The 24,675-nt window shown below is 48.5% G+C and overlaps 1 long non-coding RNA gene across 1 annotated transcript in view; it reads right to left on the bottom strand.

The window, feature by feature from the left end:
* Positions 1 to 72: 72 nt before the first annotated feature.
* LOC106894114 overlaps positions 73 to 24,675 on the bottom strand; it is a 32,325-nt gene continuing 7,722 nt past the window's right edge. The window contains exons 2-5 of the long non-coding RNA XR_001413219.1: positions 7,945 to 8,105; positions 6,513 to 6,627; positions 6,016 to 6,100; positions 73 to 385 (exon numbers count right to left, since the gene is read on the bottom strand). This is a non-coding gene — a long non-coding RNA (uncharacterized LOC106894114). The remainder of the gene's footprint in view (positions 386 to 6,015; positions 6,101 to 6,512; positions 6,628 to 7,944; positions 8,106 to 24,675) is intronic.

Below are 24,675 nucleotides of genomic sequence, written 5' to 3'. Positions count from 1 at the left end.
TTTCTTTTTAAAAAGCATAAAATAATATTTGGAATACCATGGGGTGTTAGGGAAAACAGAGCTTACCCTGAGCTGCTGGGAGGAGCTCAGCCTCACTGGGCAGCTGGAGAAGGAAGCACTGGAGAAGCAGAGACGCGGTGGAGAGAAAACCCACTCTCCTCTCTCCATTCGTGTTTTCTCTCCTGTCTCAGAGGTCACTGGTTTATTTAATTAATGAAGTGGTGTCTCTGAGGACCAGGAGGCTGATCCTGCTCCCAGTTATCCCATGGTAGAAGAGTTTCAATGACATTTCCACGGTGTTGAAACCACGGTGTGTTGGTCCAAGTCATGGATTTCTGGCAGGGATGGGACCAGGCTAAAGCAGCTCATCAAGGTTTCAAGTAACCTGGAGCAAAAATATTGGGAAGAGGAAAGTAGAAGTCAAAAAAGGGCATTGCTGTCAGGTGTGTTAGATATCCCCAACCCAGGGGTCAGTCCTTGGGGAAACTCATGCCCAAGTCCCCAGCCACACACAATTTCTCCACATGAATAGGGAGAGACCTTGTGAGATCAACCCAGCAAGAGTCTGAAGGAGGTGACAGTCAAGACCTCCCTTGACTGTCTACATTAAAAATTCCCACTACACAGGAAGAACTGGACTATCCTTCAGTAACAGATTCCTTTCTGAGAGGGCTTTTGCCTCCAGCAAAGTCCATCCTGAAATGTGCCAGAAGCGAGAGCAGGAGGAGAATCAAACCTTCCAAGTTCAAGGAAAAAGATTTGTGTCCCTGACACAAAAGAGCTATTCTCTCTGAACCAGCTCAAAACTGCAAGGGACAAAGTTCCACCCTGGCCCCAGAAGAGCTAATCTTGCCCTGAGCTGGAGGTAGGATCACCCTTGCCTTGACATCCTCTTTCCCTAATCTCATTTATTTTGTACCCTTGCTCATCTCGTGCTTTAAAAACAAAAAGATCCCCAAACAACCAAAATACAGAAATTAATTCTTACTAAAATTCTTTTCATGATTACTGTGTAAATAATAATCCAGTAAAATGAGTGATACAAATCTCCTTTAATGACTCATTCACCAGATTTCTGCCCTTGCCTTTCAGTCCTCAGCATCAGTAGCGTAGTGTTTCGTCTTCTACCCATCAATTGATACTTAAATAATGCATAAAACTGTCTTATTAAATGCATGTTGAATATTTATTTGGAAGCTCATCACAAGTTGAAAGATAACCTTCATTTCCAATTCCCTTTGGGATAATCAGCTAATTGGGTATCAGCAGAAGCTCAGCCTCTTCAGTCTGCTGCTAGTCAGGGTGCGAGCCCCGTCTAACAATGCCTTCAACATGCACCGAGGGGCTTGGGTCCTCCTGCTGCTTCGTCCTACTCAGGCTAATCCACAAGATGGACATGAAAGGGAAGATAATAAAAGCAGCCACGGTCACCCGCTTCTTTTTCAGTCTTGTTTGTGCTTTTGGATCCGAGCCAGATGCAGGCAGGAAAGATCCAACAACCTCCTTGAGATAACTGCTTGCACTCAGCCCCGGCAGCCGTGGTTCTCGCATCGACTCGAGAGCTCTCTGGGACCTCCTGGCAGTGGTGCAGCAAGAGCTTGATCCTAATAACTTCATGTTAAAGCATCTTGCGATAAATTCAGTTCTTAGAATTATAGAATCATAGAATCATCCAGGTTGGAAGGGACCTTCAAGATCATCTAGTCCAACCATCAACCTAACTCTGACAAAAAAAATCACTAAACCGTTTCCCCCAGCATTGTGTCAACCCATCTTTTGAACACCTCCAGGGATGGTGCCTCAACCCCTTCCCTGGGCAGCCCATTCCAATTCCCATTCACCCTTTCCATGAAGAAATTTTTCCTAATATCCAACCTGAACCTCCTCTGGTGCAACTTGAGGCTGTTTCCTCTTGTCCCATTGCCTGTTCCTTGGGAGCAGAGACTTCGACCCCCCCTGGCTACACCCTCCTTTCAGGGAGTTGGAGAGAGCGAGGTCTCCCCTCAGCCTCCTTTTCTCCAGGCTGAACACTCCCAGTTCCTCCTCACAAGACTTGTGTTCCAGACCCCTCACCAGCTCTGCTGCCCTGCTCTGGACCCGTCCCAGCACCTCAATGTCTTTTTTGTGGTGAGGGGCCCAAAACTGGACACAGCACTTGAGGTGGGGCCTCACCAGTGCCCAGTACAGGGGGACAATCACCTCCCGAGTCCTACACCCCACACTGTTCCTGACACAGGCCAGGATGCTGGTGGCCTTCTTGGCCACCTGGGCACACTGCTGGCTCACGTTCAGCCCACAGTTGACCAACACCCCCAGGTCCTTTTTCCACCCGGCAGCTCCAGCCACTCTGCCCCAGCCTGTAGCGCTGCAGGGGGTTGGTGGGACCCAAGGGCAGGACCCAGCACTTGGCCTTATTGAACCTCATCCCATGGTCCTCGGCCCATCCAGCCAGCCTGTCCAGATCCCTCTGTACAGCCTTCCTACCCTCAAGCAGGCCGACATTCCCACCTAACTTGGTGTCATCTGTGAACTGACTGAGGGTTCTCAATCACTGAGGGCACTCAATCCCCTCATCCAGATCATTGATAAAGATATTAAAGAGAACAGGCCCCAATACTGAGCCCTGGGGGACACCACTTGTGACCGGCCACCAACTGGGGTCACCAACTGTGACCCCACCACTCTCTGGGCCCAGCCTCCAGCCAGTTTATAACCCAGTGGAGAGTCCTCCCATCCAGCTGTGGGCAGCCAGTTTCTCCAGGAGGATACTGTGGGAGACTCTGTCAAAGGACCTGTGATACAGCCTGGACCGTGTCTGACCTCGACCGGGAGAGTTGCTTCCTGCTCGACACAATCAGGTAGTTGTTAATTAAATCAGTTAAGTAATCAGAAGTTTAGGCAGAAACCAACTCTGCTTTCTGCTGAAGAATCCTCTCTCCTAAGACACACTGGCTCAGTTTTGGAGGGTGGCTCCAGTCCCCCAGCACGTAACAGCTCAACGTTGGCAGGCTGTCAGTAAAATGTTATTTATTCTGCACTGCTGATTATTTTCTTTCATTTTCTTCATAAAGAAACACAACTGTATCAATGAATTAGGGAGACCTGGTATAAAACCTGGCCTTATACCTGGTAAAAAAATACAGGTCGAATGAGAGACCAGCCCAGACACACCTCATTGCTGAGAGCATCCCATTAAACGCCCGCTGCCGGCACCGGGGCCACCACAGCCTTCGGCAGACGGGCAGCTGCCAGCGTCTGACGTGTTCTGCAGTACGAGACCTGACAAATCAGCACATGGAAGAAATTTACCCATGCCCAGAGCTCGTCAGGTCTTTGGCAGCTGCTGCAAATAGCTGCGTGGGGAGCAAACAGAAGCACTTGTGTGTAACGCTGTCTTCCAGGCTTGTCAAATTCACTTTAGGAGGAAATTCAGTCAAACAATGCTTGTACGGCAAACGCCTACTAATTTTCATACACTTGATTATTGCAAGGTAATGTTGTTTCCCTCCTCCTCCCCTTCCCATCACTGTTCAGGCTGAGGAGTGCTCCACACACAGCAGGCATCCCGCGGGACACAGGAATCGCGCTGCTTGGCATGAACCCCTTCCACCTTTGCGCTTGGGAAGCATTTTCCATCACGGTCCTTTTCTCCCCGAACACCTGCACGAGTTCCAGCTGGATACTCCTTACCTGGGATCAGCAAGGAAATGCAGAAAGAGCTCCAGAACCTCCTAATAAATACAGCCTCAGATTTTCACCAGCTCTGGGTTTCCTCCTGCGTGGAAAGCAATAGTGTGCGTGAAAATCCCAACACGTGTTCCCCAGACTTACCAAGCTGTAAAGCAGGGCATGGATTTTCTAAGAATCTAAAGCAAAGTGACAAAGTGGTTTGTGATTTAAAACTATTTGACAACCAGGCCCCGTAAGAGAGATCTAATCTGTGGCATTTTTGTCCAAATTAGGTCTAATAATGACAAATGAGAGGCTTTACACACTTCTGGAATGAGACCCGAGCAGTGTGCAGGGAGCAGCCAAAGGCTCAGCCCGCCCCGAAATCGAACCTCGTGGCTTGATGTGTGGAGGAGAAAATCAACACATAGGGTAAGTGACCACAGACACAGCCTGGAAGCAAAAAGAAGATGTGAAAGAGAGAAAAATAGGCACTTTCAGGGCTAATTTCTGCTTACTTTAGGTAGCTCCTTTAGGAGGTGAGGAACCACATGGAGGGGTGGTGTCGCCGCCGGGAGTTGGAGTCCAGTCATTCACCTGGTGGCATCTACATTTATGTAGAAGAGTCTCACCCTGGCGAATGAGAAAAGATCCTTTCAGCCCTCATGAGCTACCTCTTCCTCCACTCTCCACATTTCATTTCACAGCGGGATTCCCCCATCCCAAACCAAAAGGCCATTCCTTTGCTGATCCCCACATGCCTGGCAGAGGCAGGGCTGCCCAGCGATGAGGAGAAGGGCCCATGCAGACCCAAAGCCACTGGGACCCAAACCAGAGAGATTCACACAGAGAGAGAGGTCCTGCCTCTATCTACACAGCAGCTCTTCCCTCCTCCTCTCTCCTGGATTCCAGGGGAATCCAGCCAGCGAGATGGATAAAAGGTGCCACGGAGCCAAAGGTTCCTCACCCCCAGGTCCTTTTCCACCAGGCAGCTCCAGCCACTCTGCCCCAGCCTGTAGCGCTGCAGGGGGTTGGTGTGACCCAAGGGCAGGACCCAGCACTTGGCCTTATTGAAACTCATCCCATTGCCCTTGGCCCATCCATCCAGCCTGTCCAGATCCCTCTGTACAGCCTTCCTACCCTCAAGCAGGCCGACATTCCCACCTAACTTGGTGTTGTCTGCGAACTGACTGAGGGTTCTCAATCACTGTGGGCACTCAATCCCCTCATCCAGATCATTGATAAAGATATTAAAGAGAACAGGCCCCAATACTGAGCCCCGGGGGACACCACTTGTGACCGGCCGCCAACTGGATTTGACTCCATTCCCCACCACTCTCTGGGCCCGGCCTCCAGCCAGTTTGTAACCCAGTGGAGAGTCCTCCCATCCAGCCATGGGCAGCCAGTTTCTCCAGGAGGATACCATGGGAGACTCTATCAAAGGACCTGTGATACAGCCTGGACCGTGTCTGACCTCGACCGGCAGAGTTGTTTCCCGGTTGTCACAATCAGGTAGCTGTTAATTAAATCAGTTAAGTAATCATGCTGCAAAGGCAGAAACCAACTCTACTTTCTGCTGAAGAATCCTCTCTCCTCTTTTAAGACACACTGGCTCAGTTTCGGAGGGTGGCTCCAGTCCCCCAGCACGTAACAGCTCAACGTTGGCATGCTGTCAGTAAAATGTTATTTATTCTGCACTGCTGATTATTTTATTTTTTTTCATAAAGAAACACAACTGTATCAATGAATTAGGGAGACCTGGTATAAAACCTGGTCTTATACCTGGTAAAAAAATACAGGTCGAATGAGAGACCAGCCCAGACACACCTCATTGCTGAGAGCATCCCATTAAACGCCCGCTGCCGGCACCGGGGCCACCACAGCCTTCGGCAGACGGGCAGCTGCCAGCGTCTGACATGTTCTGCAGTACGAGACCTGACAAATCAGCACATGGAAGAAATTTACCCATGCCCAGAGCTCGTCAGGTCTCTGGCAGCTGCTGCAAATAGCTGCGTGGGGAGCAAACAGAAGCACTTGTGTGTAACGCTGTCTTCCAGGCTTGTCAAATTCACTTTAAGAGGAAATTCAGTCAAACAATGCTTGTACGGCAAACGCCTACTAATTTTCATACACTTGATTATTGCAAGGTAATGTTGTTTCCCTCCTCCTCCCCTTCCCATCACTGTTCAGGCTGAGGAGTGCTCCACACACAGCAGGCATCCCGCGGGACACAGGAATCGCGCTGCTTGGCATGAACCCCTTCCACCTTTGCGCTTGGGAAGCATTTTCCATCACGGTCCTTTTCTCCCCGAACACCTGCACGAGTTCCAGCTGGATACTCCTTACCTGGGATCAGCAAGGAAATGCAGAAAGAGCTCCAGAACCTCCTAATAAATACAGCCTCAGATTTTCACCAGCTCTGGGTTTCCTCCTGCGTGGAAAGCAATAGTGTGCGTGAAAATCCCAACACGTGTTCCCCAGACTTACCAAGCTGTAAAGCAGGGCATGGATTTTCTAAGAATCTAAAGCAAAGTGACAAAGTGGTTTGTGATTTAAAACTATTTGACAACCAGGCCCCGTAAGAGAGATCTAATCTGTGGCATTTTTGTCCAAATTAGGTCTAATAATGACAAATGAGAGGCTTTACACACTTCTGGAATGAGACCCGAGCAGTGTGCAGGGAGCAGCCAAAGGCTCAGCCCGCCCCGAAATCGAACCTCGTGGCTTGATGTGTGGAGGAGAAAATCAACACATAGGGTAAGTGACCACAGACACAGCCTGGAAGCAAAAAGAAGATGTGAAAGAGAGAAAAATAGGCACTTTCAGGGCTAATTTCTGCTTACTTTAGGTAGCTCCTTTAGGAGGTGAGGAACCACATGGAGGGGTGGTGTCGCCGCCGGGAGTTGGAGTCCAGTCATTCACCTGGTGGCATCTACATTTATGTAGAAGAGTCTCACCCTGGCGAATGAGAAAAGATCCTTTCAGCCCTCATGAGCTACCTCTTCCTCCACTCTCCGCATTTCATTTCACAGCGGGATTCCCCCATCCCAAACCAAAAGGCCATTCCTTTGCTGATCCCCACATGCCTGGCAGAGGCAGGGCTGCCCAGCGATGAGGAGAAGGGCCCACGCGGACCCAAAGCCACTGGGACCCAAACCAGAGAGATTCACACTGAGAGAGAGGTCCTGCCTCTATCTACACAGCAGCTCTTCCCTCCTCCTCTCTCCTGGATTCCAGGGGAATCCAGCCAGCGAGATGGATAAAAGGTGCCACAGAGCCAAAGGTTCCTCCTTGCCCCTCTGTATGGATGAATAAATTTCTGGGCATGTTTAGTTTGGAGGAGGCTGAGGGGAGACCTCATTGCCCTCTACAATTACCTGAAAGGAGGCTATAGAGAGGTGGGTGTTGGCCTCTTCTCCCAAGGGAATAATGACAGGACCAGAGGAAGTGGTCTGAAGTTGGGGCTGCGATGAGGAGAAGGGCCCACGCGGACCCAAAGCCACTGGGACCCAAACCAGAGAGATTCACACAAAGGGAGAGCTGCTGCCTCTATCTACACAGCAGCTCTTCCCTCCTCCTCCCCATGAGGACAGGGGAATCCAGCCAGCGAGATGGATAAAAGGTGCCACAGAGCCAAAGGTTCCTCCTTGCCCCTCTGTATGGATGAATAAATTTCTGGGCATGTTTAGTTTGGAGAAGAGGAGGCTGAGGGGAGACCTCATTGCCCTCTACAACTACCTGAAAGGAGGTAGAGAGGTGGGCGTTGGCCTCTTCTCCCAAGGGAATAATGACAGGACCAGAGGAAGTGGTCTGAAGTTGGGGCTGAAGGGGAGGTTTAGATTAGATATCAGGAAGCATTACTTGACTGAGAGAGTGGTCAGGCACTGGAACAGCCTGCCCAGGGAGGTGGTGGAGTCCCCATCCCTGGAGGTATTTAAGAAACATGTAGACGTGGCACTTCAGAACATGCTCTAGTGCTCAAGGTTGTTGGTTTGTGTCTGTTTGTGGGGGGTTTTTTTGTGGGTGTGGTTTTTTTTGGTTTTTAAGGGGTTTTTTTGTGGTTGGACTCAATGATCTCAAAGGTCCCTTCCAACCATGAAGATACTGTGATTCTGCAATAAAGGCTCTCACTGGAACCTTAAATATTTTCACAATCAACCATCCATATGTTAACTTCCGACGCACGCAGGCGACAGACCAGCTATGTTATTTCTGAGAAAGCCAACACTACATCTGGCTGCCCCCCACCAAAAAACCACGAAGAAACACAAGCACCTCCCCGGCGCATCCGACAGCCGAGCCGGGCTCCATCCCGTCAACCAGGTCTCTCCGCCGCATCCACTGCCGGGAAAGCACAGGTTTTCTGGGCTTGCTGGGACTGGGACTGGAAACGCCGCACACAAAGAAGTCCTTAGTTTCCAGCTGTTTTGAATTTTCTGTGTATTTGGAAAAAAATAAAATGACTTTTTAATACTGAGAATAGTTAGTGATATTGGATTTGGAGAGGGCGTGGGGGGAAGCAGCCAAACTGAAATGTGCGGTGGATCTTTCACCGGTGTTTTACACATGCAGAGAGAGAATAAAAAATTGTAGCAATTGTTATTTTGTGGGATATTTAATTCCTCCAACTAATTTTGTATGAAACTGGCTTTCGTTTTCATTTCCCCCTGCTTTTCAGTTTTGTTTTGTTTTCCAAGTCTTCCCCACTTTCCCTTCCTTCTTGGAAAAAGAAGGGAAAATAAGAAATGAAAAACTCGCCTTTTCCCATACTTTAACTTTTTTCCAACTGCTCTGTCAATTTATAATCAACCTCTTCTCCAGGTAGGCCCCAGGTAGCCTTTGACACGTTTTAAAAACTCAATGCCTATAGCAAGGTTCCTAATTCCATACTTCCAGCAACAAAAGCATGAGCTGGTTTAAAAAAAATGCTGAGCATGCAGCAGCTCCCAATAAATTTCACACCCCTGCAAAAGTCCTGTTGTCGGGAACTGTTTTCATCCTTTCATTTGCAGGTTGCCTTCATTACTTCCTTCCCTTGGGTCACGAAAAGGCTGTTAGTGACATCTTCCATTTACCAGGTGCAGCCGTAGAAACTCAGAGTAACTCCACTAAACTTAATGTGCTTAATGGAGATACTCTGGATTTGCGTTGCTGCAAATGAGATCAGAATTTGTCCCAGCCACGGGAGCCAGAAGGAGGTCAAACGCTTTACATACATTACCTCCTCTTCGGCATGCTAATGATGTGCAATTTTCAAATGCTTTTCCCCAGACGCCGTGGTTCCAGGAAAGCACTAAAAGCACTCAAAGGATACAAGGCAGATTTCACCGCTGGAGCAGGTGTAGGACCAGCGAGGGGACCAGCCTGAGTGCAGCAAACCTTATTTTTGAGAGTTGAGAGACAAAATGATTTGGCAGTATCCAAAAGATACCAACAAACCCCATCTATCAACAAACCCCATCCTTGCTAATGCTGCTATGGGCAGTATCCAAAAGATACCAACAAACCCCATCCTTGCTAATGCCGCTATCACAGAATCATAGAATGGTCTGGGTTGGAAGGGACCTTTAAAAGTCATCTATTCCCACCCCCCTGGCAATGAGCAGAGACATCTTCAACTAGATCAGGTTGCTCCAACCTGACCTTGAATGTTTCCAGGGATGGGGCACCAACGACCTCTCCAGGCTTTCTCAACTTCCAGGGATGGGGCATCAACCACCTCTCAGGGCTGTCCCACTTATCGACTGCCTTTCCCCACTCCCAGAAAAATCAGTGCTGGCCACCCCAGCAGCCAGAAGCCACGTTGGCCATGAGCACCTTCCTCCACCAGCCAAGGGCTCGAGGGTGGCGAGAGGTCTGCGATGGGACACAGCCCCTTCAGCAGCCTTAAATCACAGCTGCTGCTCTGGCTTCTGCTTTAAGCAGACAAATGCCTCTCCTGATTTTCGGTTCAGCCCCATCCTGCCATCTGTTCCTGGTTTTCCTGAGGTTACCTGTGCAGCTCCAGCGTTTGAACGTGGGCTGAAGCACATGTGGTTTTAAGCTGGATGCTAATTAGAAACATTTAGTGCGTCAAACCTATGATTAATGCACGGAGTTTCAACTGAAACAACCCAGAGTCCCACAGATCCGTGCTCCTTCCCTACTGCAAGACTTTGAGGAGGGGGAAAAGAGCTTTTTTAAAGCAAAACAAGGTCCGAGGCTTGGCCAGTGTAAAGCAGCCTATTTATATTGGAGGCAACGAAGGTTGGTCCATCTTAAAATCTGGCCTGAACACTGTACACTAGATTAAAAATAATAAGAAAGATGTCACAATACCACTCTACTCTGCTTTCTTATTAACAAACACAGCTGCAAGGCATGATTAAGGGTGCTCATCATTCCCATTGTAATTATGAGGTATTATTTGTAATACCATTTCAAATTTGCCTCTCAGTAATCTACTGAAGAAAATCTGATTTCCTTTCACTTCATTATTATGTTTTTGGTGTCAGAATAATACAGAACTGCTTTGTTTTGACCAGGGGAACAGACCCAGTTTTCACGGGGCAAAAAGGATTGCAATGACTGGGAGAAAAAAAAAAAAAAAATAGCAAAAGACAATAAAGTATTCAGGAATTCATCAGGTTCAATATTAATTTCAGAGTTTGCTTTTTTTAAAAAAAAGCTCAGACCATTTAGCAGATGAAAGCTGCCTCTCACCTCTGCTATTCTGAACTTCCAGGACCTCACCAAAACGTGCGAGAAGTTTCTTCAGGTCAATTTTGGGACAGCTTTGCTTTGGCAGGGAACGGCAGAGCTCCAGATCTCAGAGGTCCAAACCAAATATGTTTTGAATTTTGCCATATATCTGGCTTATTACATTCCTGATAAAGAGTCCCAAGATACTACTGTCAGTGAACTATGGAGTGTTTCTCAGGAGCAGCATAAACATCCGATAGCACATCCTTTACCCAGGCTCTTCGCCTCTTCCCGTTGAACGCTTGACAATACCCTGATAGGGTATCTGAGAAAAATAGTGGGTGACCATGAAATGAAAGGCCACCCTATCTACATTTACACAAGGCAGAAACTTAAATTCTGGCCTATTCTAATCATAAATTTTCTTAATATTCTTTAAAACTTGTTATTTTGATGTAATTGCCTGTGAATATTTGCAATACAGTATCAGGTTTTAAAGCTGCCGAAGGCTTCTCGCCCTCGCGTGTTTACACAACTTTGCCAAACTTTAATGATTTGAGATGAGATTTTACAGGTGAACAATCTGCCTCCAGCAATATTTTCTCTTTAATTTGTATCTAAAATGACCTGCCCCTTTCTGGGATGAGGATAAGAAGCGAAAACAACATTCTTCACCTAAGTTAAATAGTTCAAGCAACTTTTTCCTTAAAAATTCCTCACCGCCTTTCCCCCTCTGGAGCAGGCATTTTACTGGGGGTACCCTTGAGGTTGTCCTTGAGAAAATGTGGGCAATTTACAAGCTTTTGTAAAGTCAGAGTTTGCAAAAGCTCCGAAAATCTTACATTTGCAGAAACCTCAACACGTGTGGGGCACGTTCCAACCCGGAACAGAGAGGAGCTGGCCCTTCCCCAGCTGCAGCTCCGGCCACCGCTGCAGACCCACACAGGCTGGGGGGCTGGAGGATGGTGGACGGGGGGGTCTCCAGTTATGAATCATTTGTTCTTGACTCTCTGGTCCTCAGTACAGCACTAAAAAATACCTTCGTAGACTGCCACCACAGGAGTGCTGAGTGGGAAACATTAAAGAGGGTTTCGTTAATAGGTCCCACTTCGAACAAGTTGCCCATGGACCAGCAACGTGTCCTCGTGGCCAAGAAGGCCAATGGTCTCCTGGGAGGTATTAAAAAGAGCGTGGCCAGCAATTCGAGGGAGGTCATCCTCCCCCTCTGCTCTTCCCTGGGAGACCGCAGCTGGAGCACTGGGTCCAGTTCTGGGCTCCCCAGTTCAAGAAGGACAGGGAAATACTGGAAAGAGTCCCGTGGAGGCTACAAAGATATCAAGGGACTGGAGCATCTCTCTGCTGAGGAAAGGCTGAGAGAGCTGGAGCTGTTCAGCTGGAGAAGAGCACAGGAAAGGCTGAGAGCCCTGGGGCTGTTCAGGTGGAGAAGAGCACACTGAGAGGGGATCTCATCGATGCTGAGCAATATCTAAAGGGCGGGGGGCAAGAGGATGGGGCCAGACTCTTCTCAGTGGTGCCCAGTGACAGGACAAAGGACAACGGGCACAAACTGGAACATGGGAAATTCTGTCTGAACATGTGGAAAAACTTCTTTCCTGTGAGGCTGCCAGAGCCCTGGAAGAGGCTGCCCAGAGAGGGTGTGGAGTCTTCTTCTCTGGAAATATGTGGAGTCTCCTTCTCTGGAAATATTCAAAACTCACTGGAGTCTTCTTCTCTGGAAATATTCAAAATTCACCTGGACACTTTCCTGTCCAGCCTGCTCTGGGTGACCCTGCTTTGGCAGGGGGTTGGACTGGATGATCTCCAGAGGTCCCTTCCAACTCCAACAATTCTGTGATTCTGTGAAAATCAAGTCAATGCTGCAACATCACCGTCCAGACACATGGAGGAAAGGGGCTTAGTCCTCATGAATAAACCCGTATCAAACTCCCCCTCCTTGCTGGTGCCGATGAGAAAGCCCAGGGCATGATCTGGGTTGAACCGGAGCGAGGAGCTCCTGGGCTGAGCAGACAGAAGCACCCAGGTGCAACCAGCCACGGGTCTGCAGCAGGGACCTGCCTTGTCCCCACTTTGAGTGACCCACCTGAAACGTTTCGGAGAGGGGGGATCTATAGCTTCGAGCCAGGCAAGGCCAGGCACTTCCCAAAAGTCAGCCCCACTGGCTGTATCAGGAGTTCAGCACTAAAAATGTCAGAGCACCTGGCTCAGAAACACAGGGTTCAGCAGAGCCAAGAAGAACAGACTGACCCATTAAATCTCCTACAAACAGCGCTGCAAGAGCCTTTCTATTCCCTGAACCCTCGGCAACCCTGAGCAAGCATTCAATTCCGGCTGGTTTCTAGAAGCTGGCACAATTGTGGGGCCTCTTTTCTGCTTTAAGCCGACTTGTTTCCTGCAACTGTGCTCACTTTAAAGGACTTCCCATGGTACCCGAGACTATGGGCACTAAAAATAAAGCAGGTAACAGGAGCTAATGGACTGCAAACACAAGCTGTTTCTAGGTTGGCCAGAGAAGGTACTGAAGTGTTTTTCCTTTCTTCCTCTGCCTTCCTTCTGCTTTTTCCTTCCCCAATTCCCTCTCTTTTTAACCCAAATCCCTTAATCTCAGTGCTGATAATTGTAATCACTCTAATATGTAGCCATCTGAGCAGCTAAGAAATGTCCATCTTGGGCCAGTCCCTCTCGTGGTGAGGAAGAATAAATATGAAAAGCACATGGACTCCTCCAGAATTTTAATTTAAAACAAATACGGAGTGAGGATTAATCACATTTCCACTGAAGGCTGGCTTTTGCTGGGGGCTTCTGAACCCACGTTGCTCTTTAATCAAAGGAAGAAAACGATGATGGGGGGTGGCAGTTGGAGAGACAGGCTGGAGTTTTTCCAGACTCTACTGTTCTGACCCACAACCAGAGTTGTGGTTAATGGATCAGAGAGATGACTCCCTCCCCTACGGCTGCTGTTTTTTGGCAAATAATCCAAGGATCATAGGGGGTCAGCCCAGAAATACCCTGCACGGCAAGAACCTCTTCCAGGGAGAAATGGCACAGGAAGAGGAAGGCTGACCACATCGCAGGGCAAAAGGGGACAGTGAGAGCAGAGGCTGTGGTGGGTGAAGTTCTTCCCCAGCACAGGAGAAACCTATTTTACAAGCAGCAGAGCGATGAGGGGCCTTGGGGAGAGCTGATGAGCTCATTAACACTTGCAGTGGGTCTAAACTTTGGAGTCTTCGAGGGGGAGGCTGGGATGGGAATTAGAAAGCAGTGATTGCAATCTGAATCTGTGCTACTCAGGTACACAGGACGTTGGCTTTCCAGTCATGTACCCAATTAGAGATTATAATTTTTAATTAACCTCCTTAGCAGTTCTTGAAGGACCACAAATTGCTCTAACAAGACAACCCACTTATTGTACAGGCCGGGATGCTTTCAACATTGCAAATGTTCAGGGCTGGCTCCCTTTGCCTGTCTCCACAGTGGCCGCTCTTAGTCCACCAACCATAGAAACGTCAAACCTGCAGGTGAATCTGGTCCACAACACAGCTGATTTTCTTTCAGGTATACCAAGCCAGGAAAGCAATGATATCTGCCAGTAGCCAGGACCAGGAGAACATCAGAGCACCTTTACCTGCACATCCCCTGCCAACAGTAGTGGGGACATCCAGCCCTGTGCCACAGCACACATCAAAGCAAGAAGCAGGCCTGAGTCCAAACAAATGCTCTAATCTGAAAATCCAAAGCCTAAGAAAGTCTCCAGCCTCGGATGAGAATAAGGTGACCCACTCTCCAAGTACAAGGTGACCTGTTTTTTCCCCATTTCTGATGGTTCTGATCCTCCGCATCCCCCTCCAGCCGCAGTGTGAAATCCATTTGAAACATCAGAGGGAGATTGTGCATCAAACTAAAATCAATTCTTCTATCCACCCAGCCCCCTTATGGGCCAACAAAAGGCTCCCCCTTTCTCTGCTACACCCATTTCACTACCCTTTGGCTCCACAGCTCAAGTACTTCACGGAAATCAAGCATGTATTTGATTCCCTTGAAAATCCAAATTGAGACGCTCGAGTTTATTTTATTCTATTTTCTTAAGCCCAAATAGAAAAATAGGTTTATACATATAAATAAAAAAATAATAACCTGCCATTTAAATCCTGTTCAGGCAATTAGCTCAGTGCCTAGCTCTGTGCTAATGCGATCACCTGCCTTTGTTTGTTCCTATTTATACGGCTCTTTAAAGTTCATTAAAATCACTGCTGCTATCTCACACAGAACAACTGTTCAAAACATCAGTGTCACGCAGTCGGGAAATTTACGCTTTGAAGTTCCCTCCTTTATTCATTTTTATCAGGTTTTTTTTTCTCCTTTTCTTTTTTTCCTTTCTTTTCCTATTATTTTTTTTTTTCTTAATGACTAAACCAGTTTTATGCTCTTCACAGTTATTCCAAAATCTGTTCCTCCTGACACGGAGCTGATACATCACTCCTCGCTCATAACCCTTTTTCTCATTTCCATCATTTCTCTCCCCGCTTGCTTTGGCTCTCTGCTAAGTCCATCACAGCTTTGTTTTTATATCCTCATCGCTGTATTTTATAGCCCAGTAAAACCTCGAAAGCTGCTTCGGAAAACACACACGCCAGCCCTTTGATGTTTGTGCTTGTGTGGCAGCTCGCTGGAACGTGTCAGCCCTCGCACAGAGACAAAGCCCCGGCTGCCGGGGCCGGCTCTGCCAGACTCGGGGCTCAGGCAGCCCAGCAAACACAGGGACCATAAACAGGGGACAGGTGAACGTTCTCCTCTCCAACCCACATCCAGATAAACCCCCCTTTTTTCGGTAGCTTTTCCAAAGATGCTCACCCCCCCAGGGAACTGCTGCTGCTTTCCCAGTATTAAATGCCCCGTGGGAGAGAAGAGGGGTCTCCCCCCGGGGATCGCCGTGAAAACGCTTCTTTCACAGAATCACAGAACTGTAGGGGTTAGAGGGGACTTTTGGAGATCATCTAGTCCAACTCCCTGCCACAGCAGGTTCAGCTTGAGCAGGTTCACCTAGAGAAAATTCTTCTTTCACAGAATCACAGAACTGTAGGTGTTGAAAGGGACCTCTGGAGATCATCCAGTCCAACCCCCTGCCAGAGCAGGGCCACCCAGAGCATCCAGGTGGGTTTTAAGGTTTTGAAGATCTCCAGAGAAGGAGACTCCACACCCTCTCTGGGCAGCCTCTTCCAGTGCCCCACCACCCTCTAAGTAATGACCGTCTTCCTCACGTTGCGATGGAATCTCCTGTGTCCCAGTTTGTGCCCGTTGTCCCTCGTCCTGTCACCAGGCACCACTGAGCTTTTGTTTTGAGCTCACTGCCTCCCTGCACATGCCAAAAAGCAAAAGGCATCACCTATGGATGGGCACCGTTGCTGAGTGGTGGAGGACAGCCAGTGCAGATCCTTGGCAAGGGCACAGTCAGGTCCAGGAGCAGGTGGAGGATTTGGCTGTGAGCTGGCTGGAGAAGGAAGAGAGGCCAGATTCACATTTCTGCATCCTAAGAATTGTGTTTGACACAATTCTTTGCTGCAAAACACCTTTCTTGTCCAGGATACAACGTCCTGCCCCTCTCCACCACGTCTGCGGGGAGCCATGGGACAAGTCCTGCCTCTCTCCACCACGTCTGCAGGAAACTATGGGTTGGTATCTCCAACAGCACCTACAGATTGTCTCCACTGTGGCCAAGGACAACATATTCAGCTGCCATAAATCCATCCTAAGGGAGACTAAGGGACCCCAGCCCAATTACCAACCTCACCTCAGCTCGGAGCGAGGTCGCCCCATGCCAGAGCTGGGACAGAGAGGTGCACCCCAACCACTTTGGTGTCTAAGCAGACAACTCAGAGGGTGCAACCAGGAACAGCACTGCAGGGGAAGGTCCAAAACCAGACCAAATTTAATGAACATTAAAAAAAGTTATTTTCAGAGGGTTGCTGTACCTGCCAGGTAGCACTGCCTCCCCTGGGAACCTGCACAAAGCCCAGCCTGTAGAGGATTGGGAGAAGAAATGTGGATTGATCCTGGATGTGTCCATCAACAAAGTCCAGATCACTGACTATCACCAGCTTTAACCAGCAGCCTGCTCTCTTCTGCCGGTCTTCAACAGACTTTGGATTAGACACGGAGCCTTATAAAGACCAAATTACCTGTACGATTATTCAGAAACAGATTTGTAGATCGTTTTAGTTGCATATACTAAAATTTCTCTTTTTTTCAATAAAACAGTTTAAAATACAATTCCATTCAAATTCAAGCTGAATACAGGTGACATCACTGTGTAATTTTGTACTGACGCCCTTTAGAAAGTGATATTTCCCTCTTACCCAGAAGGAGTGGGGAAACTTATACACTGAGAATGAGCAGAAGACCTCTGTCGGGAGCCAGAACTGTGTTGCAGCCTGCAGTAATTAACGAGTGCTGTAGACCATCACTTAATATGATACAAAGAGCACTGCCAAATCTCAGGATTATATCTGGAGCTTTACTCTCAAGTCCCCTGCGTCTGAAAACATGTGATTTTTAAGAAAAATCTCAGCTGCATTTTTTTTTTTTAAATGCTCTTCTAAGTTCTACAGCTTCAGAGGAAAGCTTGAAAACATGAGTAGTAAAGGCTATCCAAAGCAGAACAAAGAGTTCAGTATTAATGTATTTATTTTTTTTTTAACTTTTTCTTCTAAGCTGTCTCTTGAGTTGAGGGCCGGATTCATGGTATTTTGGCTACCAGCAGTTGGTGGTGCTCGATCTGTCACAGTAAGTAATGGACGCTGTGAGCCATCCTTTAGCAGTTTTAAAAATAATTCTGGCTCCCAGACAAGAAGGGTCAAGTCAATGACTGGGACACATCACCACCACCGTGTTAGCACCTCGCACAGAGGAGACACCACCCCATCTCTTCCAGGACTTTTGAAAGAGAAAAACACTTATTTTCTCCACTAAAACACGGGTAATACTTGCTGTGAGGTTATCTCACTTGGCTTAGTCGAATGCAGCAGTTAAGTGGTTCCTAGTTCCTCATCCCCAGCTCTTTTGGCTCATCCACCACAAATCAAATGAGAATTTGAAGGGCAAATCTCCCGTTGTGGGAAGCCAAGGAAACCCTGCCCAGCTCCTGCACGGCGATTGCCACGCTCAGCTCTCCCCACGGATCGCCGTCATCTTACTCTTCCGATGACAGCTCGGGAGCAGGAGAGAAATCTAATTTCTCAGCATCAGATTTATGGCTGAAGTGGGCCCATCTGACAAGAGAAGGCATTGTGCTTATTGGAGCCGATCAAGAACCTGAGAGCAATTTCTATGGAAAAAAGGTCTGCTTTAATAGGCAGATATTGAAAGCGAACTCCCAAATTGCTCAGGGCTTCAGATGAACAAAACACAAGAAGGATTTCATTTTCAGCTGCTTTCCTTTCTTCTTTCCTCAAACTCATACTGGTCTCAACAGGGATGTGGTGCCTAAACAGTCCTGAAAAACCCACGAGGCTCTGCCCAGACCTCTGTGCCCCTTGTTTTCACACAACAGGGAGAACTGACAACCCCCATCCACAGCCTGATCTTGCCTGAGCACCCTCCAGGGAACAGCAATGGTTTCCAACACAACGCCCAATACAGACATCAATGTCAGCCGCTGCTACCACAACCCATGGCCAGAGCAAGAAGGCAGCAGGTAGTGAACCGCATCTCCAGGAGCCCCCGTGGGGCAGCACAACTGGCAGCACCCATCGTACCAAGGGCACCCAGAAAACCCTACAGCACGTGGTGTGTGAAGCTCAGAGCTTGCCCCCAGTACAGCGCACCAAGGGTTAACAGAGTGCAATTAATGCACTATCAATTTAGTCCACTTTTTACAAGGCTAATTCGTCTGCCTTTTCAACATATTCTCCACCAGGGTCTTGAACATGAGCCTGAAGCAGGGGGTGGATGGAGACGGGCGAAGTGAAGGGCCATGAGCAGCCACCACCCCCCTAATAACTCTGAATTTTCAATTCTGGGTTGAAACGCCTAAACCAGGCTTGACCTGCAATGGGATGGAAAGGTTCCTGCTCTGGTTATTGTCATCCTGGGTTTGGGTCCGAAATGTTTACCTCTCTGGTTGGAAGCACTGAGGTTCAGCCGCCCCAACGGTGCAGGTGGTGATGGACACATGGAGAATTTCCAGACGGCGCTGGAATCCCGGCCGCTGGAGCCAGCCCTTCTCTGATTTACTGAGCTGTGCACGGGGCAGGGACAGACCCCATCCCTCCCTCACAGCACTACCCCTCACTAGAGCCTGATAATGCTGTGTCTCATCCACAGGCACTGCCCTCCCAACACATGGACAAAACCCAAACGAACAGCACTGCCGGAGGTTTCCAGGTGCCAAAGCTGCTCCCAGTCCCCTGCCTCCTCGCACGCTGCGCTCACCAGTTCAGGGAGAGGTCTTTTCTGTGTTAGCTCCACACCGATCGCAGCAGTCACCCCTGCAGCACAAGGTGTCCCTTGGTGGACCTTCACAAGCTCTCCCATGTCCTTCAAACTCTTCTGAAGGACTCCTGCAGCAGCATTATAGAATCATAGAATCATTCAGGTTGGAAGAAACCCTTGGGATCATCGAGTCCAAACATCTACCCTACTCTACAGAGTCCTCCCCTACACCATGTCCCTCAGTACCGCATCTAAACGTCCCTTAAACACATCCAGGGATGGTGACTCAACCACCTCCCTGGGCAGCCTATTCCAATGCCCGACCACTCTCTCTGTGAAAAATTCCTTCCTAATGTTCAGTCTAAACCCACCCTGTTGGAGCTTGAAGCCGTTCCCTCTCGTTCTGTCGTTAATGACCTGTGAGAAGAGACCAGCACCAACCTCTCTACAGTGCCCTTTCAAGTAGTTGTAGAGAGTGATGAGGTCTCCCCTCAGCCTCCTCTTCCTCATACTAAACAGCCCCAGCTCCTTCAGCCACTCTTCATATGATTTGTCTTCCAAGCCCTTCACTAGTTTCGTTGCCCTCCTCTGCACTTGCTCCAGCACCTCGAGATCTCTCTTGTATTGAGGTGCCCAGAACTGGACACAATACTCGAGGTGTGGCCTGACCAGTGCTGGACACAGAGGGTTGCACTCAGTAGCAACACCTCTACAAACCAGGATTTTGGGGCTCATCACTCAGAAGAGACCCAGGCAGGCCACAGGGCCCAGAAGCCTTTGGTAAGGAGCCTGCACGTGAGCTGTGCGATGGAAAACGAGTAACCGGAGCTAACGCTGCGATAATATCTCTGAGAATAATCATGCACTGAGCTCCTACCATGTTGTTTATAAAGGCAAAGCAGGCAGCAATCCAGACGGAGCCACACGGGAACGGCGCAGGAATGAGCACACGAGGCCCCTCGCTCGCACAGACAGGACATAAAACAGAAACGTGGAATTTATTCCACTCTGCACTGGGCTGGACTGGAGCTTCTCCTCCCTCCACTCGGTGGATTAGCAGCCACTAACAACGCCTCTCCCGGCAACTCTCAGTTTTGTTTCCAAAAAATGGATTCTGTTTGTAATTCCTCATACCTGCTAAGCTCTCCCGCACATCCTCAGCTGCCCCAGAGCCAGGGTCGGGCTGTGCCACGTGCCGCGGGGCCCAAGGAGCCGTCCTTCCCCTGCCCCCCTGGCTGTCATCCCCGCTGCGGCTCACGGAGGGAACGGACAGGGTTTCAGTGAATTTCACTGAATTTTTAGAGTCAGAAGGGACCATAGAGATCATCTAGTCCAACTCCCCTGCTGAAGCAGGATTGCCTAGAGCTTGTCAGAGCATGCTACTCAGGAGCATCCAGGCGGGTCTTGAAAATCTCCAAAGAAGGGGACTCCACACCCTCCCTGGGCAGCCTCTGCCAGGGCTCTGCCACCCTCACTGTGAAGAAATTCTTCCTCATATTTGAGTGGAACCTCTTATGTTCCAACTTGTGCCCGTTGCCCCTTGTCCTCTCACTGGGAACCACTGAAAAGAGTCTGGCTCCCTCCTCCTTCAAACCAACCCTTGAGATCCTTGTCAGCATTGATAAAGTCTCCCCTCAGCCTTCTCCAGACTAAAGAGTCCCAGCTCTCTCAGCCTTTCTTCATAAGGGAGATGCTCCAATCCTTGAATCATCTTCGCCACCCTTCGCTGGACTCTTTCCAGTAGTTCCCTGTCCCTCTTGAACTGGGGAGCCCAGAACTGGACACAGTATTCCAGTTGTGGCCTCACCAGTGCAGAGTAGAGGGGGAGAATGACTTCCCTTGACCTGCTGACCACACTTTTCCTTGTGCAGCCCAGGATTCCATTGGCCTTCCTGGCCACAAGAGCACTGCTCATTGTCATTTTGCTGTCCACCAGGACCCTGGTTCGGATGCTCAGCTCTGGTGCTTCTTTCTGTGGGAAGGCAAATCAGTGGGAATTTTAAGAGCATGCTGAATACATGTTCAGATGATAAGTCAATGTCTGCTCGTCCAGAGGACTACTCGCATGTGGCTACAGCCCTGCCCCAGGCATCTCCAAAGGCCCTGACTGCTTGTCTTTGCAGCTTGAAAGAGCTCTCAAAGTCACTTCTGCAAGCTCATGCATGCCTCCAGAGTCCACACGCTCCTCCTTCTCAGCATAAAGCTTCAATGACCCTTTTAAACAACACAATCAGCAAGGCAGCACTCTGAGGCAACCCTACAAAAACTAACCAGCCCCCGCACTCAGCAACCACAGGCCATTTTCTGGGCAGAAGGCAGGGTATGGACACCAGGGAAGGGATCACACAGCAGTTGCTGCAAAGAAAGAGTCTCCTGTCTCCAGCATAGAAAGGTTTCCTACGCACATAAATAAACCCCACAGTCACATCTTTTTGGTCAACAGGTTGCCCAGGGAGGCCATGGAAGCCCCATCCTTGGAAGGGTTCAAGGCCAGGCTTTGGCAACCTGGTCTAGTGGTAGGTGTCCCTGTCCAGGGAAGGAGGGTTGGAACTAGATGATCTTTAAGGTCCTTTCCAACACAAACCATTCTATGATTCTATGATTTTATGCTGGTCACAACCTCCTCAGCTCTCTTTCGGTGGATGTGGTACCTTTTCCATAAAAAACTCGTCCCACCTCGTGCTTCAGGCTGCTCCTCAGCCACGGACCCGAAGCGACAGAGATGCTGAAGTCACACAGACGTGTGGTTTCCAATGGCAAAAGCCCGTGCTCTGACGCAGAGCCTGGATCTAGATTTCTTACAGGGGCCTGGAGTATAAGGGCCTCCAAAAGCTACTTGTAAAAGGAACATGATGAACTGCTTTTCATCGTGTTTCTCCTGTTTTTCCCCCTCTTTCCCTTTTTACACTCCAAAGGGTGAATGACTTCGGCTTCAGCGGAAAAAGGGAGTGAAGTACACCAGGAATTATTTAATTATTGCTGCCCTTTTTTCATCCTGTTTTCCTCCCTTTAGGACTTGGTCCTGGCTGGTTTCCCAAGCAAGAACTGAGAGAGCTGATGGTTCATCCATCTCTATTTAAATTACTCCTGTACTGCACTGAATAATTGCGCCTCCATTGTACTCCGGGGCTAAAGGTGACTGACTTAAAGGTGATTATCTTTTGTTAATAGCCTGCATTACTGAGCAAGATCTCGGAATTACCTTTGTAATCCTTCCCCACATTTTAATGTTGCTATTATTATTAATATTGCTCTTTAAAACATCCTTTTCTCCTGTCATGCGGAGGCAGTGACTGCTGCTTCTCACGGGGATGGTGGAAAGAAAGGCTGCCTGATGTTCTCAAGCAGGAAGAATCCAGGGCATCATACCATATTTTTTTTTTCCCTTGTAGGTGGGGGGGGTTGAAGTCCAGCCAAGAACAAGAGGCTTTTGATTAAATCGATACAGGACAGCTCTAGCCAGCCTTTCATAGTCAACACGGACACCCCAGATTTGGGAGGATATTCAACCATTTTGTAGGATTTAGACAATATGTTTTATCTTTTAAATAAACCCATTTCTACCCTACCGTTCCACCGCAAGCCTTGGGGCTCGGTGGGCAGAGCCTGCCTTGCACTGGTTGCCTTTCTTTCCCCAGTTCCAGACTGGGGTACCGTCCCAAATCAAGGGGACCCAAGTCTAACTTCAGAGACAGCGTCAGTGACTTCAGATTTTTATCCTTCTCAGGATTTAGCAGAGCTCATCAACACCGCTTCAGGAAGGTCTTTCACCGAGCCAGCTCACACAGCGCTCCTGAAATACTCCATCAGGAAATCCCAGCACACCATAAATAATCAGTATCAGGCTTATATTTCTCATGGCCCAGATTTTCTGCAGTTTGTGCTCTAACAAATCACGTTTGTCAAGCTTTCCCCGCATTGTCTGCTGAACGCTGAGCACCAGCATCATTTGAAGGGTGTTTGCTGAGTGCTCAAAGGACGGGCTCTGGAAGGACTCTGTACTTGAATATACACTATTTTACACATACATCTCACTGCGTGTTGCTTCCAGTGTCCTCAATCTGCTCTTTCTTCTCTTCCTCCTGCATTTATATTACTGTTTGTTGCCTCCAATAGAGAGGAAATTAGCTGCAGGCTTGTGGAGAAGTGTATAATTTGGTTCAAGCCAGGTTAGCATTTTCTAACATCATCAGTGTTGCGCTCAGGTATGTAATGTGCCAATTTAGCAATGTACTGCAGGCAGAAGGTAAATGTCTTACTATTAAAGATAAAATGTTATGAACTTTTAATGCTAACTATTATAATTAAACAGTTAAACATCCAGAGGCAGAGAGAAGAAATACCTTTCCCATACTGAACTTTAAGCTGTGAGGTGCATAAACAAATGACATACTTCTTTGACATAACGTGCATATCAAAATGCCATTATTAAGCTCAAAACATCAGGCATTCAAAGGTAAGGAAACAGCCACGCCAACTCACCAATTAATCCCATACTATTTTTTCTGCCACTTTTGATGCCAACTGCTGCCTACGTGACCCTAGCAGCCTTGGAGCCTGTGCCAGCTCCCAGGGGCTCCCCTCTGGGGCTAGGACCCCTGCCAGATCACCTCAGTACACAAGGTGAGCAAGATCTGTTTTGTCAAAGACATCAAAATAGCATCTTCAATGGAAATTTGAGGCCACATCTTCACACCTGCATCAGATGTAGCACATACAACTGGAACATGATAGTAAAGAGAACTGAGCCAGGAACCATCACCCACCAAACCCCACAGCAAGTTCTTCAGACCTTTTCCATGCCCTTTTCATAGAATCACAGAATGGTTCAGGTTGGAAGGGACCTCAAAGACCATCCAGTTCCAATCCCACTGCCACAGGCAGGGACACCTCCCACCAGAGCAGGTTGCTCCAAGCCCCCTCCAACCTGGCCTTGAACCCCTCCAAGGATGGGGAAGCCACATCACTCAGGGCTGCATCCAGGCAGGGCTTGAAGATCTCCAGAGAAGGGGACTCCACACCCTCCCTGGGCAGCCTCTGCCAGGGCTCTGCCACCCTCACCCCAAACAAGTTCTTCCTCAGATTGGACTGGAACTTCCCATGGTCCAGCTTGTGCCCGTTGCCCCTCGTCCTGTCACTGGGAACCACTGAAAAGAGTCTGGCTCCGTCCTCCTTCAACCCACCCTTTAGATACTTGCAAACGTAGATAAGGTCTCCCCTCAGCCTTCTCCAGGCCAAAGAGCCCCAGCTCTCTCAGCCTTTCCTCATCAGGGAGATGCTCCAATCCCTGAATCATCTTAGTTGCCCTATGCAAAAATTCCAACCTGGGACCAAATACAAAATATTTAAAGGTAATCATTGCACTTGTCAGCTGATGAAATCCACTCAGAATTAGGTCTCTCACCTTGTCATGCCCATTTAGATAAAACCATTCAGGCTTGCCCTGCCTGTAGCACCTTATCGCTCAGCCGAGGTTAGGCTCAGGTGGATAAAGCACCAGTATATGTATCTCAGACCTGAAAATAACCTTTCAAACAGCTTCCACTGCAAAACTTGCATTTTTTCTGTGACTGCAATCACTCCAGAGCATTATCCAGGATGGTTGTTTACCTGGCGCGGAACAGCGAGCCATGCGACAGAGTCTGTAACACAAAGCCCCACTTCTCATACTGGTTTTCAAGTAGAGTTAAGCAAGTCAAGGGAAATGGTCTGAGCAGCAAAAGAGAAGAAAAAGATACGAGGAAAAAAATGTGGAAATGTCTGTTTGAGAAAACAGTGCTTGGCTTCTGAGAATAAAAAGCTTACTAGTCAGAGCAGTCCTTCCCCAAAGCAGAAATTTTCCAGTGTTCCCATAAAAATGAGAGCCATAAAAAAGGATTT

The sequence above is a fragment of the Calidris pugnax genome, unplaced genomic scaffold (genome assembly GCF_001431845.1).
Source record: "Calidris pugnax isolate Ruff unplaced genomic scaffold, ASM143184v1 scaffold9, whole genome shotgun sequence".
Lineage (NCBI taxonomy): Eukaryota > Metazoa > Chordata > Aves > Charadriiformes > Scolopacidae > Calidris > Calidris pugnax.
This window is presented reverse-complemented; position numbering and strand designations above follow the sequence as displayed.